The sequence below is a fragment of the Glandiceps talaboti genome, chromosome 17, assembly GCF_964340395.1.
Source record: "Glandiceps talaboti chromosome 17, keGlaTala1.1, whole genome shotgun sequence".
Taxonomy (NCBI): domain Eukaryota; kingdom Metazoa; phylum Hemichordata; class Enteropneusta; family Spengelidae; genus Glandiceps; species Glandiceps talaboti.
The window spans coordinates 10,236,906-10,258,657 of NC_135565.1; the positions used below are offsets into that span (position 1 = coordinate 10,236,906).

The window sequence follows — 21,752 nt, forward strand, 5'->3', positions numbered from 1 at the left end:
ATGTCAAAGGTGCTTGTAATGTCTTTAGGGTTAGGGTAGAAATAGGGTTAGACTTTAAATCATTGAAAAGTACATGTAACACTAGACTACATGAATTAATAGACACATTTATAGTCAAGATGGAGGGTGAGTTAAGGTTGGGATATGCCTATAGATTTCCTAAGCAACAGTATTAATGGCAAGGATGTAGAAAAGTGGACCACAGTAACAAAAGACACATATTTTATATTCAAGCTAGAGGGGTTCAGTTAGGGTTGAGATAGGTTTAGAATCCTTAATATACAGTCTAGAGGCTAGTTGTTGGGGTTGAATATGGAGCCTATAATATAGACAACTAACATATATAGTTGATAGGGTAATATTGGCAAGAATGCACGTGATCTTACTATATTCTCCCAGAAAAATACACATTTAATGATTTATATTCAACTAACATATATAGTTGATAGGGTGATATTGGCAAGAATGCACGTGATCTTACTATATTCTCCCAGAAAAATACACATCCAATGATTTATATTCAACTTCAAGCTAGAGTCTGAGGTCGGTTTAGGGTTGGGATAGGTTTAGCTTACATGTACCTAAAATAAACCTGATAGGGTATTATTGGCAATAATGTAGAATAGTGAACTACACTAAATACAAGATACATACACATTTGTATTCACACTAGGGTGGTCGGTTTAGGGTTGGGATAGGTTTAGCCTCCCTAAAATAAACCTGACAGGGTATTATTACCAATAATCTTACTATTACAACACAAGATACACATTTGTATTTAGGCTATAGGGAGTCAGGGTTCAAGTAAAGGTAAGGGTTAGGAATTGGGTTATTCTCCTTATTCTGTATACCTAACCTTGACTTGTAACTAACATCTGTAAATGAATCAACATTGATTCTGTACAAGACATGTGTCCTTGAACAGTTGGCTTGGTTTATTACATATAGTATATGATAGTATAGGGATCTAATGGTAAACATCTAGGATATCAGTATCATTTTTATACACAAGTTCTTGACATGAATCTTTAAATTGCTTTATGTGATTTCATGTTAATGATAAACAACTCTCTAGCTCAGTCTCATTGTTAGACACAAGTTTTAGACATGTTTCTTCTTTTGATAATGTGATTTGATGATGCATATATCGTAAACAATTAACCCACTGTTATCACTGTTACACCGAAGTTTTTAACATTTTACAGTCTTTTATTAATGTGATGATGATGGTAAACCGCGAACCAACTGGTATCACTGCTAGACACAAGTTCTTGATCAGGTCTCAGTGTTTTATTTAAGGGCGGTAAGTAGGTAAAATCTACCGGGGTTCCCACATCATTTTACCGGGGTTCCCCACCTAAACTATGATACATTGCATGGGAAGCACTACCAGTTTTACCTCTTTCCCCCTTTCTGTTACCGGGGTTCCCAAACCTTAGCAAAACACTGGGTCTTAATTATTTGTATGTGATTTCATGACAATAGTAAACAACTCTAGCTATCAGTCTTATTTTTACACACAATTTTTTGACACTTTAATTTTTTAATAATGTGATTTTGTGATACTGGTAAACCTTTAAACCAACTGGTATTGCTGTTATACTAGAGTTTAGCACTGTCCTTTATTGAGTCTTCTGGGGGTTAGAAATGATTTGATGCCACGTTGGCACCCAGACTATTGTTAACGTTATACATAAGTTCTTGATCTTACATGTAATTACTGTACATGATTTCACAGCAGTGGTAAACACCTTGCTATCATCAGTCTTATATTGTTACACCAGAGTTCTTTGTAACATTGGTCTTTAAATTTATCTGACAGATTTGTGAGATTTCCTGATAATGGTAACCCATGAAACTGTCACTGTTACACTTGATATCAATTCATTATCTCCGTTTTAGTAATAACGACTTTAGGCACAGGTGGTTCCAATTATGCTCAAAGTTTAGAATAGGTGGGGTAGGTAGATTTTTATTATATATATATATATATATATATATATATATATATATATATATATATATATATATATATATATATATATATATATATATATATATATATATATATATATATATATTTCCATACATCAACATCTCCTGACGAGTGATTTACTCACGAAACAGGCTTGTAGAGACGGAAGACCCGACTTGATTTTCTTCTACCCTCAACATATATATATATATATATATATATATATATATATATATATATATATATATATATATATATATATATATATATATATATATATATATATATATATATATATATATATATATATATATATATATATATATATATATATATATATATATATTCTCTCTTTCTCACATGTGTCTAGTTCAGGTAGTTATGTTTTCCATATGGTCTCTGTGTTATTGGTTTCTTCTCATCAGATGTACAGCCATTACAGATTGGAAGAAGAGTTATGTATTGTCTTTTTAAATTGATATCAATGTCTGCAAACACTATTTCTTGTGAGACCACAGTTTTTGCGATTTTATTATTTTTTCCTCGAATACGTAAAGAAAAGTTTAGAGTCAGCAGTGAAAAACTAGATGCGGTCAAGTAACTGGACACAATTTTTTTTAGTAAGTTTTCATTGTTACACCTGATTTTTACGACTGCTTTTAAAAATGGATTTATATGTTTTTTTTATTATTCCAAAATGGCAGCCAGATATATTATTTACTCTAGCTGGTAATCCACATTGATGGCGGTCTTATTTAATATTCCACATCTGTGCTGCGGACAAATATTTGTTGTAAATTTTAAAGGCTGAAGAAAGGATCTATATATTTGGTAGATTATTAGCTTGTAAAATTCAAAGTGTGTGTGTGTGTGTGTGTGTGTGTGTGTGTGTGTGTGTTTGTATGAGTGTGTATGCATGTGTGTGTGTGTTTGTGTGTATGTGTATGTGTGTGTATGTGTATGTATGTGTGTATGTGTATCATTATGTGTGTGAGTGTATATGTGTATGTGTGTGTGTTTGTGTGTGTGTATGTGTGTGTTTGTATGAGTGTGTATGCGTGTGTGTGTGTGAGTGTGTATGTGTGTTTGTGTGAGTGTGTATGTGTGTGTGTGTTTGTGTGTGTATGTGCATGTGTAGGAACTTACATTATGAGTCTAAACAACATAATCATATATTATCCACTAAACAGACATGTAATTATAGATACAAGGATACTTTACTGTTCTAGCTATTACCTATTATGGATACATATAACTATGTGGTTTAAAACAAGCAGTCAAGCGTTAACAGAGTTCATATATCATTATAATCAAGTACAGTACAATGACGTCTTTCTAGACTAACATAACAGTAACAGGATATCAGCTTTGATAAATTCTTGCCATGAATGGACCAAAACAATTTCATCTTATACAATGACACATGATCTAAATCAATGCAAAAAAAACCCCCAACAATTTAAAAACAAATTTTAAAACCACTACATTATTATATGAAGACATTTACATTTATACATGTAGTTAAAACAAATTTTCTAAAATGAAAGGATATCAGATTTGGTTGGCTTTTGCAAAGAAACAAATCAAACACAGTAATGACAATTTAATGGTATATATTTTATGGACAAATTTATAATCTTTTAAATGTAAACTTGTCTAAGGTCAACATCAAAAAACACATCACTATCAATTTTGAATTTACAATGGAATCATGAATGACTACATTTGTATGAGATGATATTTTAAATGAATAAAATTTTCTGAAGTGAAAGGACAAGAGATTTGGTAACTTCTTGAAACCATGTTATAATTGTATATATATATGGATACAATATCTAAAGTCGATACAGAATGGATACAATATCTAAAGTCGATAAAAAAAAACACCAATAAGAACCAACTATAAAGAGATGAGATGCCGTGGATTTCATGTATTTTGATTCATTTACTAGCAGTGCCTTAGAATGAAATAAATTCTTCACACAAATTTAGCCATCATCTCTACCTTACTTGTTCAAAGACAAATTATTCATGCATGCTAATAAGGTGGCTTGGATTAATGGCATTTAAATAGGATATCCAAAGGTCAATCATCACTGCATTCACTATGTCCACATTACCAACAATGTAAAACATCTTTGATCTCTGTATACATACAATACTGTAGTCTGGATGCTCACATGGTTTCTAACCAAACCACCCGAGGTGTGAGTGGAGGTGTAAATCGTAATGATACCGTATAGGAACTAGACTAAAAGTAGACTATCTGTATACATACATACATACATACATACATACATACATACGTATGTATGTATTTCAGGCATATTCTATTGGGTTTTATTTGGTGCGTGCGAATATAAGAACTTTTCCCACATATAACCGTTTATATATCACGCGCGGTTTTGTTCCATTATATTTAGAAATGTTCAGGTTTTAACCTAACATTTCTGTGTCTCCCCGATTTTTCATTTGAAAAAGAATATTTATTCGAAACGTCGGATTTAACAGCTATTTATACGGACTGATTTATAAGTTCCATATGCATTTCTTTCTACATACATACATACATACATACATACATACATACATACATACATACATACATACATACATACATACATACATACATACATACATACATACATACATACATACATACATACATACATACATACATACATACATACATACATACATACATACATACATACATACATACTGATGTATACTACAAACCTATCAATGATTTACATTAATTGACACAGCTTGTGTAAACCTTACTTCAAACATCTCTCAAAATTGTGAAAACTAGAAAACAAGTTGACCTATAATAAATGCAGCCAAGGGAAAAAGTCTGAGGTATTAAGCAAAGGTATCAAACTCTAAATAGATTATTTGGGAAAGAGTAACAACACCTAAAGTGAGTTTCATTTTAAAATGGACTTGATTCATTCAATACTCTCCTCATTTCACCATCAATGAACAGTCTAACATAATATATACTTCTGAATATTTAACCTCAATTTTGGTGATCATTCAAATTGATTTATCTGTGTTCAAAAAATACATAGTGAGGAAAAAATGCATTAACAATTTGTGAGGCCTAATAGCAGTTATAAAAGGAAGTATATGATATGGATTAAGTGCAGGTTTCTAGTAGACATAGATATTTGTTAATGTATCATATGTATGACCCTTGCTGATAATGGAGTTTGAAGTAGATACACATACAATGTAATAAGCTGAATTCATTTGATAACAGACAGACTTACTAAGCCGTAAACAACCCTTTTAATGGACTCCTTCCATTGATTTCAAAATATTATATAATAATTACTTTTCATGTAATTTTTTCTGCAGCTATTACTTACCATTATATTCCAATCTTATGTATTTACACATAATTCTTCTTAACTGTCTTGATTTTTCCTGACCAATATCAAATTTCTAATTCTTTTTTCTTCTCATATAAATTCCAAGCCCTTTTCATTTTACAGGGATGTTTGTCCCCGGGTGAACAAGATACGACATTAAACAGTCGACTGACTTATAAGAGATATTGAATGTTTCAGTTGGAATTAGACTTACGGATATATATTTAGATATATTTTGACAGATAAGTAAGGCTACTGAGTAGATTACGTGGAAAGAATTGAATCATCGTGGTGATGTACATACCTTGTACTGGTCAAAGGACTACAGTAGGTCTGTAAACCATTTACCTGAATGCCATTCACGTCCAAATAAGGTAATTCACAGTGATCCAATTTACATATCATTTGCATACAGAGATCATCTGACATTTACTGATTGCTATTTTGTTGCAAGATGTATGTGTTATAATGCAAATACAAACATCAGGAAGCATAATTGTCACATAGTAACAAGAATAATGATACTTGTGTACAGGGGTCAAAACCCTCAAGGGAATATTAACAACAAATTCTCGTTTGTCAAACTGACAGCATGAATACCAAAATTACTTTTATTGCTACAATACTGCTGTGTTTTTGCTTCAAATTCCTTCAGGTCATGTGTAAACAACCGTAATTTGTTCTTTTTGATTTAGAAAATAAAGTGATAGTTCACGTATTAACACAACTAGGGCAGCATTTAGGGTCACATTTCATTAGAACTAGGAGGATACAAGAAATACATAAATATGTTTGGTTTTATATTACTGGCAAGTGTGAGCTGAAAGGTTATGTAAAAGCAAGTGACATCAAAATAACTTTAAGGTATCTGACCAGTGTATGGTATTATATATATATTTATCAAAATAACTTAAGTTATCTGACCAGTGTATGTATATATATATATTTATCAAAATAACTTAAGGTATCTGACCAGTGTACAATATTATATACATATTGATCAAAATAACTTAAGTTATCTGACCAGTGTATGATATTATATATATATATTGATCAAAATAACTTAAGTTATCTGACCAGTGTATGATATTATATATATGTATTTATCAAAATAACTTAAGTTATCTGACCAGTGTATGATATTATATATATATATTGATCAAAATAACTTAAGTTATCTGACCAGTGTATGATATTATATACATATTGATCAAAATAACTTAAGTTATCTGACCAGTGTATGATATTATATACATATTTATCAAAATAACTTAAGGTATCTGACCAGTGTACAATATTATATATACATATTGATCAAAATAACTTTAAGGTATCTGACCAGTGTATGGTATTATATATATATTTATCAAAATAACTTTAAGTTATCTGACCAGTGTACAATATTATATACATATTGATCAAAATAACTTTAAGGTATCTGACCAGTGTATGGTATTATATATACATATTGATCAAAATAACTTAAGTTATCTGACCAGTGTATGATATTATATATATATATTGATCAAAATAACTTAAGTTATCTGACCAGTGTATGATATTATATATATGTATTTATCAAAATAACTTAAGTTATCTGACCAGTGTATGATATTATATATATATATATTGATCAAAATAACTTAAGTTATCTGACCAGTGTATGTATATATATATATTTATCAAAATAATTTAAGGTATCTGACCAGTGTACAATATTATATACATATTGATCAAAATAACTTAAGTTATCTGACCAGTGTATGATATTATATATATATATTGATCAAAATAACTTAAGTTATCTGACCAGTGTATGATATTATATATATGTATTTATCAAAATAACTTAAGTTATCTGACCAGTGTATGATATTATATATATATATTGATCAAAATAACTTAAGTTATCTGACCAGTGTATGATATTATATACATATTGATCAAAATAACTTAAGTTATCTGACCAGTGTATGATATTATATACATATTGATCAAAATAACTTAAGTTATCTGACCAGTGTATGATATTATATACATATTTATCAAAATAACTTAAGGTATCTGACCAGTGTACAATATTATATATACATATTGATCAAAATAACTTTAAGGTATCTGACCAGTGTATGGTATTATATATATATTTATCAAAATAACTTTAAGTTATCTGACCAGTGTACAATATTATATACATATTGATCAAAATAACTTTAAGGTATCTGACCAGTGTATGGTATTATATATACATATTGATCAAAATAACTTAAGCTATCTGACCAGTGTACGATATTATATATATATATTTATCAAAATAACTTAAGCTATCTGACCAGTGTACGATATTATATATATATATTTATCAAAATAACTTAAGCTATCTGACCAGTGTATGGTATTATATATATTTATAGGTTACATAACCTAGTAAGTGTTTTTGTATTGTACAGAAAGTACAACGATTAAGTCTTCACTACCTTTTCTCAAATTTAAGATTCAATAAATGTAGCCCATTGATTTGAGACCTTGTTGGATTTTTAAACGTAGTTCATCATTAGAATCACCAGTAATGAGTCGCTTGCCTAGAATTAAATGAATTTAGTCACAAATGACACTAGATTGATTGGCAATCTAAACATTGAGAAATATCTTACCAAACTGTTGCTATATTAATTAGTAATCTAAACATTGAGAAATATCTTACCAAACTGTTGCTATATTAATTAGTAATCTAAACATTGAGAAATATCCTACCAAAGTGTTGCTATATTAATTAGTAATCTAAACATTGAGAAATATCTTACCAAAGTGTTGCTATATTAATTAGTAATCTAAACATTTAGAAATATCTTACCAAAGTGTTGCTATATTAATTAGTAATCTAAACATTGAGAAATATCTTACCAAAGTGTTGCTAGATTAATTAGTAATCTAAACACTGAGAAATATCTTACCAAAGTGTTGCTATATTAATTAGTAATCTAAACATTGAGAAATATCTTACCAAAGTGTTGCTATATTAATTAGTAATCTAAACATTTAGAAATATCTTACCAAAGTGTTGCTATATTAATTAGTAATCTAAACATTGAGAAATATCTTACCAAAGTGTTGCTATATTAATTATTAATCTAAACATTTAGAAATATCTTACCAAAGTGTTGCTGTATTAATTAGTAATCTAAACATTTAGAAATATCTTACCAAAGTGTTGCTGTATTAATTAGTAATCTAAACATTGAGAAATATCTTACCTAAGTGTTGCTATATTAATTAGTAATCTAAACACTGAGAAATATCTTACCAAAGTGTTGCTATATTAATTTCAGTCTGGATACCAACTCTGGTCTAAGTGAGTGAAGGTATAAATCGTAACGATACTGTATAGGAACTAGACTAGATTAATAATTAGTAATCTAACCATTTAGAAATATCTTACCAAAGTGTTGCTATATTAATTAGTAACCTAAACATTGAGAAATGTCTTACCGAAGTGCTGCTGTATTAATTAGTAATCTAAACAATTAGAAATATCCTACCAAAGTGTTGCTATATCAATTAATAATCTAACCATTTAGAAATGTCCTTCCAAAGTGTTGCTATATATGTTGATTAAAACAATATTTAAGTCATGGTTGGGAAAGAGTGTACATGTATATATGTATAAATTTGTATATGTTCTATTCCCTATGAAACATCTGATCATTACTTTTTATACTAAGTGCTTTACTTACTTACCCCATTGAACCTTTATCTTTATATCCATCTAAGTGCTTCAATTTCAATCTGACCTTACTCCGTACTAAATACATTTATATAAGTGCTTTACTCCCCCCCCCCCCCCCCCTCCACACACACTTTCAAATATCTTCTGTAGATATCATTTAGTCTAGATCTACCTGTGGTATCGATTCATCTCTTCACCCAGAAAAGAGAGATCTTGAGATTTGATGCCATGGATAGATAGCACTCCTATCACTAGGCTAGAAATAATACTCAAGTCAAGTCTAGTACATGAATTGTGTTATGCTATAATCATCAAACACCTAGCTATCTCTAGACTATAGTGAAGTGTTTTTCTCCCTCATCCCCAGACAAACACCCTCCTTTTCATACTTCTACATCCGTAAGGGTTGCAAAAGTGCTTCAAACCCCTTCCGTATATACCTACATGTACCTTATCTTTGCATATGTACAATTACATGGGAATGCAACTTCCCCCCTCCGTTGTCAGACACTCATCCATAAGTGTTTTAAATCCATTCCCTATATACCTACATTGTACCCTATCTTTGCAGATCTACAGGTACATGGGAATGTCAACCCTTTCAAATATCCCCCCCCCCCCCCCCCCCCCGTCTAAAATGGGGTCTGTTTTTTTCAAGCTGAAGAGTCTAAAATGGGTTCCACTTTGCATTATTTTCAATTTTGCTTGGTCTAAAATGTGGTCCATTGTCCTTTACCAAATCATAACTGCCATTAATTGCCCCAAAATGTTGCCTCCAAAGGAAAATGATTTTGTCTAAACATTCAGCTTTTAAAAACCTGTAATGGCGTAAAATGGGGTATTGATTTTTGATCAAAGTGGGTCTAAAATGGGGTCTGGGGTTTCCAGCACTGGCCACACAACCCTACCAGAGCTGGCCACTGTACAGTACGCCCCCCCCCATTCAAACCCTTTCCCTATACACCTACCCAATCATTGTTGAATGTACAGTAGAAAGGAATATAACTTTTAGATTCTATATTTACCTTCTAACTGATTTGTTCTTTACACTGCATTGCATTGCTCACACTTTAAAGAAGTCCTCCTAATTTCCCAGGAGCGTAATTCCTATCTTAACAGTGAATACGTCCTTTGTGTTTTAACTATCTGTATATTGACACAAATGTTTTAACTATCTGTATATTGACACAAATCCCTTGATTCTAAAAGGTCAGCTATAAAAGGTTTCAAAATAGTGCTACAAGAATGATATGTGAAGATACCCAAGAAACTTAATTTGTCAATTGTATGCAATCAACCACAGTCTTAGTTATTTGTCTGGGTAAATAGACAAAAACAGTCGTTAATAGGTTGAGGTATACATTTTGTATTTATATACGAAAACAACTCAAATGTCAAACATATCCGGTCCTTAGGTGGAAACATCTCCAAAGCCCTAAGGTGACGTTATACTTCATTAAAGTAGCAAACATTTATGCACAAATACATTCCTAAATAATATTTATCTCGCTGTGCAGTGAAATACTTGGAATTTATTTTCATCTTTAATAGTATACCACTAATATGCAAATACCACTAGTATACGCATGAAGCAGTGCAAGTAATCTCTGATACATATGTAATAAACATCATTACATGTAATAACATTAACCTGCGATTTTTGGAAAGATGCCAAGAATACAGCTTTAATTTAGCTACACTGTTGCCATAATAGACAATGTAATATGTCACATATTACACACTGACATGGTTACTATAATATTAACCTTGTGTTTTTTGGAAAGATGCCAAGACAACAGCTTTAATTTAGCTACACTGTTGCCACATACAATGTAATATGTCACATATTACACACTGACACTGCTACAAATACACTTTTCAAATAATGAGTTTATTATTGCACACAATACTTTACAAGGTCTAGTAACTATGACATTTCATGAACTATCCAAATGCTACAAGATCTGGTTACAGAATACCCACAATGATGAGATAATGTGTACATATGCTCCCATAAATACAGACATATAAAAAAGATCTTGTTATGAACCTACATGTAGCAGACTCTGCCAATATTGTGATTAGTGTTTTACGCCTCAGTAGGCACTACATCCAGTAATTGCTTGAGGTATGCAAAGACTATTAGCCCTTGTCACTTAAAATGCGGGCACGCACATGGTGCAAGCTGGGTTAATAAGCATTTTTTAATTTGTGAGAAAATACTAACAAAGTTTAAATATAATAAGTAATTAATTGAAACATCGATGCCTGCATTCAATGGCATTTAAAATCACTCACATTGTAATGTGAGCAATTGATGGCATAACAGGGATTTTTCAACATAAATGATAAAATAAATAGTGTAAAAAATACCAAAAAAGTTTACTTGTATAGTAATTAATTGTAATGTCCAGTCTGATGCAGTGGAATTTAAAATGACATTGGTTTGTTAGCAGTTGATGACATAATAAGGTTTTTCCAACACAAACATAAAATAACTGATGTAAAAAATACCAAAAATGATTGATTAATTGTAACACTGATGCATGCTTTCAATGGCATTTACTTATTAAAATCACTTACTACTTGCATTGTTAGAAGTTGATGACATAATAAGTTTTTTTCCAACATAAAAATAAAATAACGAGTAAAAAGTACCAAAAATGATTGATTAATTTTAGCTGTAATGTCCAATGAGTGAAACACCAAGCCTACATCATTTTAGCTGTAATGTCCAATGAGTGAAACACCAAGCCTACATCATTTTAGCTGTAATGTCCAATGAGTGAAACACCAAGCCTACATCATTTTAGCTGTAATGTCCCATGAGTGAAACACCAAGCCTACATCATTTTAGCTGTAATGTCCCATGAGTGAAACACCAAGCCTACATCATTTTAGCTGTAAGTACATGATGCTACATGGTAACGAGAGTACTATAACAATATCGGAATAAGACATATCAAAAATAACCCCACCCAACATCACATTACCTTCAAAATTGTCACGCTGTGCTAAATATTGTATGTATATTTAACTAATCATATTCTAAATGTTAATACTGCTCCTTTCCCCACCTGCTACCATTTTTTCCTAATATTTAAAAAGTGATCTGATTATTCAAAAAAAAAAATCTACTTGACTGAACATGTATATTAGAATTCATGTTGCATAGTATCCGAAACGTGTTCAAACATGGGGAGAAAATTAACACTGCTTTTTCCAACTGGTAGTTTTTAGTGTACAAATAACCCCCCTGGTAGAAAGAAAATTACTAACTACAACAAACATGTAGCTAAAATTTTATATTCATTTTTTGGTACTTTCAGTATTATTTATATATTATATATATTCTTTTCACTTAATTTTTGTAACCATTATTCTTATTTTGACAATCAATATTTGCTTAATATTAATAATAAAATCTCACACAAAATATTACTGACATAAAATTTACAATTTCTATTATTGACATCTGGGTGTGTCTTCCAATAAATATGATTAATATATCATGTCTACTCGACTTTGACCTTTGACCCGATCACTATAATCAGACAAGTTGTACCAGGTAGGCATTAATATGACAAGCTCTAGGTAAATAATGAATCTGTGTAATATGTCTGTGTTTGCTTGGTAGCAGCCATCGGATCTTATTAAAACTCTATACTGGTCATTAATCATTCAGTACAGTTTATGAAAGGCTGACTACAAGTAATGATTAATGTAACATAATGGCGCTTTAGTTGGAGCTCCTTGCAAATCTCATATATTTTGTAGTTATTATATGCCGCACTACTGTCTGGAAACACAACCACCAGTCTGCCCTCTAAGCCATTGACGCACACAGTTTCTAGTGATACACAAAAATTTGGTGTTCCCCTGTCCCTTACTATGTGGTGACCAGTGTGCCCTCTAAGCCAATTTGATGTGCCACTGACGAACACAGTTTCTAGTGACACACCAAAATTTAGGGTGGTCTGGTATGGTATGGTATGGTATGTCCACAATGTTTGTCATTGTTGTGGCAATTTGTAATAACTGACCAATGAAATCTGACTTTACGAAATGTATTTATTTGGTTGTTTGCAATGCACTTATATAGAACAATAAATCTGATAGTTATCCAAAAGAACAACTACTAGTATTTTCCCTCCATTATAAAACAAAAGAACAGCTATTTTCCCTCCATTATCAAACAAAAGAACAGCTATTTTCCCTCCATTATAAAACAAAAGAACAAATATTCTCCCTCCCTTATAAAACAAAAGAACAAATATTTTCCCTCCATTATCAAACAAAAGACCAAATATTTTCCCTCCCTTATAAAACAAAAGAACAAATATTTTCCCTCCCTTATCAAACAAAAGAACAAATATTTTCCCTCCCTTATAAAACAAAAGAACAAATACTTTCCCTCCATTATCAAACAAAAGAACACATATTTTCCCTCCATTATAAAACAAAAGAACAAATACTTTCCCTCCATTATCAAACAAAAGAACAAATATTTTCCTTCCATTATCAAACAATAGAACAAATATTCTCCCTCCATTATAAAACAAAAGAACAAATATTTTCCCTCCATTATAAAACAAAAGAACAAATATTCTCCCTCCATTATCAAACAAAAGAACAAATATTTTCCCTCCATTATAAAACAAAAGAACAAATATTTTCCCTCCATTATCAAACAAAAGAACAAATATTTTCCCTCCATTATAAAATAAAAGAACAAATATTTTCCTTCCATTATCAAACAAAAGAACACATTTTCCCTCCCTTATAAACAAAAGAACATATATTTTCCCTCCCTTATAAACAAAAGAACATATATTTTCCCTCCCTTATAAAACAAAAGAACAAATATTTTCCCTCCCTTATAAAACAATAGAACAAATATTTTCCCTCCATTATCAAACAATAGAACAAATATTTTCCCTCTATTATAAAACAAAAGAACAAATATTTTCCTTCCATTATCAAACAATAGAACAAATATTTTCCCTCCATTATCAAACAATAGAACAAATATTTTCCCTCCATTATAAAACAAAAGAACACATATTTTCCCTCCATTATAAAACAAAAGAACACATATTTCCCCTCTATTATCAAACAAAAGAACACATTTTCCCTCCCTTATAAAACAAAAGAACAAATATTTTCCCTCCATTATAAAACAAAAGAACAAATATTTTCCCCTCCATTATCAAACAAAAGAACAAATATTTTCCCTCCCTTATAAAACAAAAGAACAAATATTTTCCCTCCATTATCAAACAAAAGAACAAATATTTTCCCTCCATTATAAAACAAAAGAACAAATATTTTCCCTCCCTTATAAAACAAAAGAACACATATTTTCCCTCCATTATCAAACAAAAGAACAAATATTTTCCCTCCATTATCAAACAAAAGAACAAATATTTTCCCTCCATTATAAAACAAAAGAACTCTTAGTTTCCCTTCATTATAAAACAAAAGCACACATATTTTCCCTCCATTATAAAACAAAAGAACAGACATTTTCCCTCCATTATAAAACAAAAGAACAAATATTTTCCCTCCATTATCAAACAAAAGAACACATATTTTCCCTCCATTATAAAACAAAAGAACAAATATTTTCCCTCCATTATCAAACAAAAGAACAAATATTTTCCCTCCATTATAAAACAAAAGAACAAATATTTTCCCTCCATTATAAAACAAAAGAACAAATATTCTCCCTCCATTATAAAACAAAAGAACAAATATTTTCCCTCCATTATAAAACAAAAGAACAAATATTTCCCCTCCATTATAAAACAAAAGAACAAATATTTTCCTTCCATTATCAAACAAAAGAACAAATATTTTCCCTCCATTATAAAACAAAAGAACACATATTTTCCCTCCATTATAAAACAAAAGAACAAATATTCTCCCTCCATTATCAAACAAAAGAACAAATATTCTCCCTCCATTATCAAACAAAAGAACACATATTTTCCCTCCATTATCAAACAAAAGAACAAATATTTTCCTTCCATTATAAAACAAAAGAACAAATATTTTCCCTCCATTATCAAACAAAAGAACAAGTATTTTCCCTCCATTATCAAACAAAAGAACAAATATTTTCCTTCCATTATCAAACAAAAGAACACATTTTCCCTCTCTGACATGCCTCTGTACCATAACTACATTTACATGTATAATGTAGCCATGTCACAACATGTAGACAAACCCAGTATTTTTGTTAACGGTGGAAAGTAATCTACCTAAGTTCCCTAATTAATCTTCTGCAGTTCCCTCACGAATTGAGGTACATTTGGTATGTATTAGGGGAAACTATGTCGGTTTTACCAGTTTTTCCCACTGTTACCAGGGTAACGGGTTCTGAAACCTTTATAGCAAAACACTGCAAATATCATTACCAAGTACATGTTACTTATTATTGTAAAACCACAGCCTCTTTTCCTGCACCGAACCATCTCGCAGAGTCGCAGAAAAAATATCAGAAGAAATATCAATGTTTACCACATTGGTACATGTATAAATAAGTATATGTATACACTCTTTGAAGTGTTAATGTTTGTGAGATGATGTTCACAATAGCATATCTTTTGTTTAGTAGTTAATGTTTGTGAGACGATGTTCACAATAGCATATCTTTTGTTTAGTAGTTAATGTTTGTGAGACGATGTTCACAATAGCATATCTTTTGTTTAGTAGTTAATGTTTGTGAGACGATGTTCATAATAGCATATCTTTTGTTTAGTAGTTAATGTTTGTGAGATGATGTTCACAATAGCATATCTTTTGTTTAGTAGTTAATGTTTGTGAGACGATGTTCACAATAGCATATCTTTTGTTTAGTAGTTAATGTTTGTGAGATGATGTTCACAATAGCATATCTTTTGTTTAGTAGTTAATGTTTGTGAGATGATGTTCACAATAGCATATCTTTTGTTTAGCAGTTTTTTTTTAACATGTACATAGAGCAGATTACTGATTGTAAATCAATGTCCAAAAATTCCGCAAAAATAAATTCACTTCATACTTGGTATCAGTGAGTCAACATCCATCACTGAGATAGATTCATTTTATTGATGACTGGCAGTGAATCAACATCCAAAGATTGAACAAGATAAATTCATTTCAGAGACAATGACCATAACAATTACTTCTAATATATCACCGTGTACACATCATACATTACATGTACATTAAATGTATAATCTACCTACATATACACAAATAAAACATTTTTTTATCAACCTGTTTTGATTGTTTCCCTTTTGCCGATTTAAGTTGGTTGCTTTTGTCCTTATATACAGTAAGTACATACATGTACAAGTGCTTCAAAGACCAATGCATGCAGAAAGTACCACTGAATGCATAGAATACAAATAGTACCACATACACAAAGTACCACTTACCCCATACATGTACCTCTACACATTACATCACTGACCCCCAGGGCAGGGCCACACACCATACAAACACACCACAGATCCCCACATACTCAACCCCACACTAGGGAAAAACGGTGCCACTGACCCGAGTACCCCCACACACACAGCATACAAGCAAACCCATACGCACTTACTGTTACATATTCAGGAACTTTCAGCATCCTCCTTGCGTGCCTCAAAGCCAATGATATGTTAACAATGACTGTTACAACTAGATGGTTTTAACGATGCAATCATGTAAGTGACTCAGTGCTTCAACTGACAGCCAGAGCACCAGTCACGCTATATCCTATAATACTTGCGTACACTCATGAATTAAATTTAGAAAGCTGATATATATATATGATATTGATGAGATCCAGCAAATGGGTTGGAGCAGGCTTTCACATAAATTATCCTAACATGACAAAGGTAGCTAACGCAGTCTTAATCTGCAATTCAAATTGAACATTCAATCACAACTCCCGGGTTATGCCTGATATAAATGGATATAAACGCTAATGTACATGGCAAAATGTCCATTGTGTAGAAATGGGGTCTAGTCATATATTTACATCTATCACATTGCAATTTTACATTTTACGGCCAATTACCAACATTCTGATGAATTCCAGCTAATGCAGAAATTAATATTTAACTTGAAAAAATGTATTGTTTGACAGTGTGGAATGTGTTATTTTAAGAAATATTTCAGGGCAAATAGTTTCCATTCTTCCTTAAGAATGAGAATGGTGATTGAAATTCAATTTGTATATTTATACATGGAATGATATCAATAAAAAGAATATTACAAGTCTGACATTATTATTATTAGACTTAATTTATTCATAATTTTTATCAGACTTCATTTATTCATTATTTTTAGACTTTAATAATTTATTTATAATTTTTTTATCAGATTTGATTTATTAAGTATTTTCATATGACACTTTATCTATTATCGTTTTATTAGCTTCCATTCTGTACTTTCTATCAGCCTATATTTATTCAAAGACTTTACTTATTCCTTATTTTGCATCCAACTATTTATAATTTCTTAATTAAAATACAGTGTGCTAATGGCAATGTAGGACTTGACTGAAATGTATGTTTTTTACTACAAGATAAACAACTCAATTCAATTCAATGTGTAGATGAATTTCTGTTATCATTGTGAGCAATTTAAGAAATGAGTTTTATACAATAATTATGCATGTACACTTGTTATGGTTCAAAGGTTTTAGTACAGGACTGTACAGCTACATTACAATTCATTTTACAGGGCTGTACAGCTACATTATGATTCATTTTACAGGACTGTATAGCTACATTACAATTCATTTTACAGGACTGTACAGCTACATTACAATTCATTTTACAGGACTGTACAGCTACATTACAATTCATTTTACAGGGCTGTACAGCTACATTACGATTCATTTTACAGGGCTGTACAGCTACATTATGATTCATTTTACAGGACTGTATAGCTACATTACGATTCATTTTACGGGACTGTACAGCTACATTACAATTCATTTTACAGGGCTGTACAGCTACATTACGATTCATTTTACAGGGCTGTACAGCTACATTACGATTCATTTTACAGGACTGTATAGCTACAATTGTACATTACGATTCATTTTACGGGACTGTACAGCTACATTACAATTCATTTTACAGGGCTGTACAGCTACATTACGATACATTTTACAGGGCTGTACAGCTACATTATGATTCATTTTACAGGACTGTATAGCTACATTACGATTCATTTCACAGGACTGTATAGCTACATTACTATTCATTTTACAGGACTGTACAGCTACATTATGATTCATTTTACAGGACTGTACAGCTACATTATGATTCATTTTACAGGGCTGTACAACTACATTATGATTCATTTTACAGGACTGTACAACTACATTATGATTCATTTTACAGGGCTGTACAATTACATTGCGATTCATTTTACGGGACTGTACAGCTACATTACAATTCATTTTACAGGGCTGTACAGCTACATTACGATTCATTTTACAGGGCTGTACAGCTACATTACGAATCATTTTACAGGGCTGTACAGCTGAGCTACATTATGATTCATTGTACAGGGCTGTACAGCTACATTATGATTCATTTTACAGGACTCTATAGCTACATTACGATTCATTTTACAGGGCTGTACAGCTGAGCTACATTATGATTCATTTTACACAACTGTGAGCTACATTATGATTCATTTTACAGGGCTGTACAGCTACATTACGATTCATTTTACAGGGCTGTACAGCTGAGCTACATTATGATTCATTTTACACAGCTGTGAGCTACATTATGATTCATTTTACAGGACTGTACAGCTACATTACGATTCATTTTACAGGACTGTACAGCTACATTATGATTCATTTTACACAGCTGTGAGCTACAGTACATTTGTACATAAAGGTGCATTTTAGAGAGGCTTGTACATGTATAGCACAACTACCGATACATTTTACAGGCATATACAAACTTTAATATATGATACATTTAACAGGGCTGTAGAAACTGTCATACCATGCGTCTTTTCACACAGTTAGCATATACTGGTACATATGTATATCAGGACATATCTCACGCATACACATCCCACATGTAAATTTGTTTTCAGAAACATGTATTACACAGCAAATACACAAAAATACACATGCCAGTATATTGCAGACATATATAGATACACACATACTACACATTCATACTACATTTGTATATGTACAAACACACACACACATGTTTTATACAACTGACAAGTAATAACCACACCCACACAACTAAGGATTTCAGCTTCATTATGACATTTATGAATACAAAGATGTATTCAAATATAAACAGTTCATCTTAATACAAGACTTTTTATAACAATTTCACTTAAAATTTACTCACCTCGGAAAAACTGTGATGATAATCACAAATTGGAAGACACTGAGTTGCATACACCTGCTGTATTATAAGTACAGATGACCTTTGACCTTTGTATGAGTGCGGCTCACCATCAAAACAATTACTAGTTGTGGTATACTATACAGGTTTGATACAGTTGGTTTCTTCTAGAGGCCTATTGAGAAATGAAAAATACCGCCAATGGCGTTGTAGCACAACTGTAGTTTTTAAAAATGTTTATCCATATGCTAGTCTATGTTGCTATGGGTGTGGTCTTGTTGCTAGGAAAATTTACATACATTTTTTGAATGTTTATTCAATTGTCTATTAAACCCTGTTGTTATCTTTGTGAAATACACCACCGTTTGGCTGTTGCTATGGGCGTGGTCATGGTTACTAGGGTATTTGCATACATTTTTTGAATGTTTATTCATCTGTCTTTCTATTCCTGTTATCTTTGCAATATACATGATTATTTGGCTGTTGTTATGGGCGTGGTCTTGTTGCTATGCAAATTTACATACATTTTTTGGATGTTTATTCACTTGCTTACCAGATGATGTTGTTATTTGACCAAAATATACTGCCATTTGGTTGTTGCTAAAGGGTGTGGTCATGGTTGCTAGGGCCAATTTTGTCAAAATGTTTTTAAGAAAATCTGCAGAATAACAGTTTCAAAAACATCTTGCCAAGTTTCAGACTAATTGACCAAGTACTTTTTGAGATATAAGTTTTTGACCAAAAATGAACATTTTTACACCTAATTTGCATATCACTCATGGAATCATGGTATGCTTAATATTTCTTCGTCCATACATCCCTAGATACATTCCCATTAAATTTCAGCCCAATCTGCTCAGTAGTTTTAGAATTAAAGATTTTTAACCAAAAAGACACATTTTTAGCCCTAATTTGCATATCACTGATGGAATCATCCCGTCATGAACAAATCTTACTTTACACCCCCTTAAGAATGTTCCCACCAAATTTCGCACCAATCTCCCCAGTAGTTTCTGAGTTTAAGTTTTTTGACCAAAAATCACATTTTTTGACCCAAAACACACACCTGTGATGCGATCATTTTGATTTGAACAATTTCCCAACTAGACACCCAAAGTAATGGACCCACCAAATATCGTGGCAATCGGTTCAGCGGTTTTTGACTTTAAGTTGTTTACACACACACACACACACACACATCCACACACACAGACAGACAGACGCCGGGCGATCCCTATAGCACTACTGAACAAGTTCAGTTGTGCTAAAAATGCAATAAGTACAAATGTTATAGATAATTAATAACTTAGAGTGATCAAATTATCGAGTGAAATAACTTCCTTTTGTATTTCTACACCTGTTCTGTACACTTGTAAGTTCACCAAGGTCGTCTTATAACAGAAACGGAGAAATTACAAAATGTACCCTCCGGCTGGTTGGTAAAATTTGCATATACATGTCGATTCTTTCCCTTTTGTATCGTGCTATCGTAATTTTTGTTGGGATGTCATAGAGAGTTTACCTACATGTAGCTACTGGCCTTTGACAAAATACTACTGTAGATGTATATTGTTAGGCAAACTGCACCAGACCCCCTCCCCCTCCCCCGGAAGAAACAACATATTACATGAAATAATAGATGAGGCAATGTAAACTGAGAACTTGAGGCAAAATGAAGAGTAGATTATTTTCCATATTTCACAATGTGGAAAGGCAATGCAATAACCATTATAATATAAATGTACCATGAATGAGCCAAATTGAACAGAAAATATGGAATATATACCCTGGTCGTTCTACATCACGACGACACACATCTATGTCACAACAATGCGTGCCTACATCATTAGTTCTGCTGTGTTCAAAATATGAATCAAAATGTTCAAAATTGCCATTACTTTTCCCCAATAATTCTTTAATATTACTGGCGCTGGTATAATTATGTTCTTCTCCAATATTTTTCTTCATTCAGCAGGAAAATACTCATGACCTAAGGGCTGTCACGAGTCGAGAGACGAGTAGTGACAAAGGTCACTTGTATTTTTCTTGGCTGAACAAAGAATTATATAGGGAATAAAATCTAAAAGTACATCACATGTTATTCGTTACCATCTACATGTACACATACATGTAACTACAATATACCTTTTCATTTTCTTCTACTTGTTTTAAAAAACTTTTTTTTTAATTGAAAGAGAAACAAAGTAACATCACAAAGGAATAGTTACAAAAAGAACTTATAGTATTATAGTAAAACATCAAAATTTTCCCATTTCTTTATGCCACAAACCATCTTTTATTTT

General features: G+C 31.5%; 1 long non-coding RNA gene across 1 annotated transcript in view; it reads right to left on the minus strand.

Moving 5' to 3' along the window:
• Positions 1-21,752, minus strand: part of LOC144447944 (uncharacterized) — a 68,681-nt gene that overhangs the window by 20,439 nt on the left and 26,490 nt on the right. Inside the window, exon 2 of the long non-coding RNA XR_013482072.1 lies at positions 19,453-19,624. This is a non-coding gene — a long non-coding RNA (uncharacterized LOC144447944). The remainder of the gene's footprint in view (positions 1-19,452; positions 19,625-21,752) is intronic.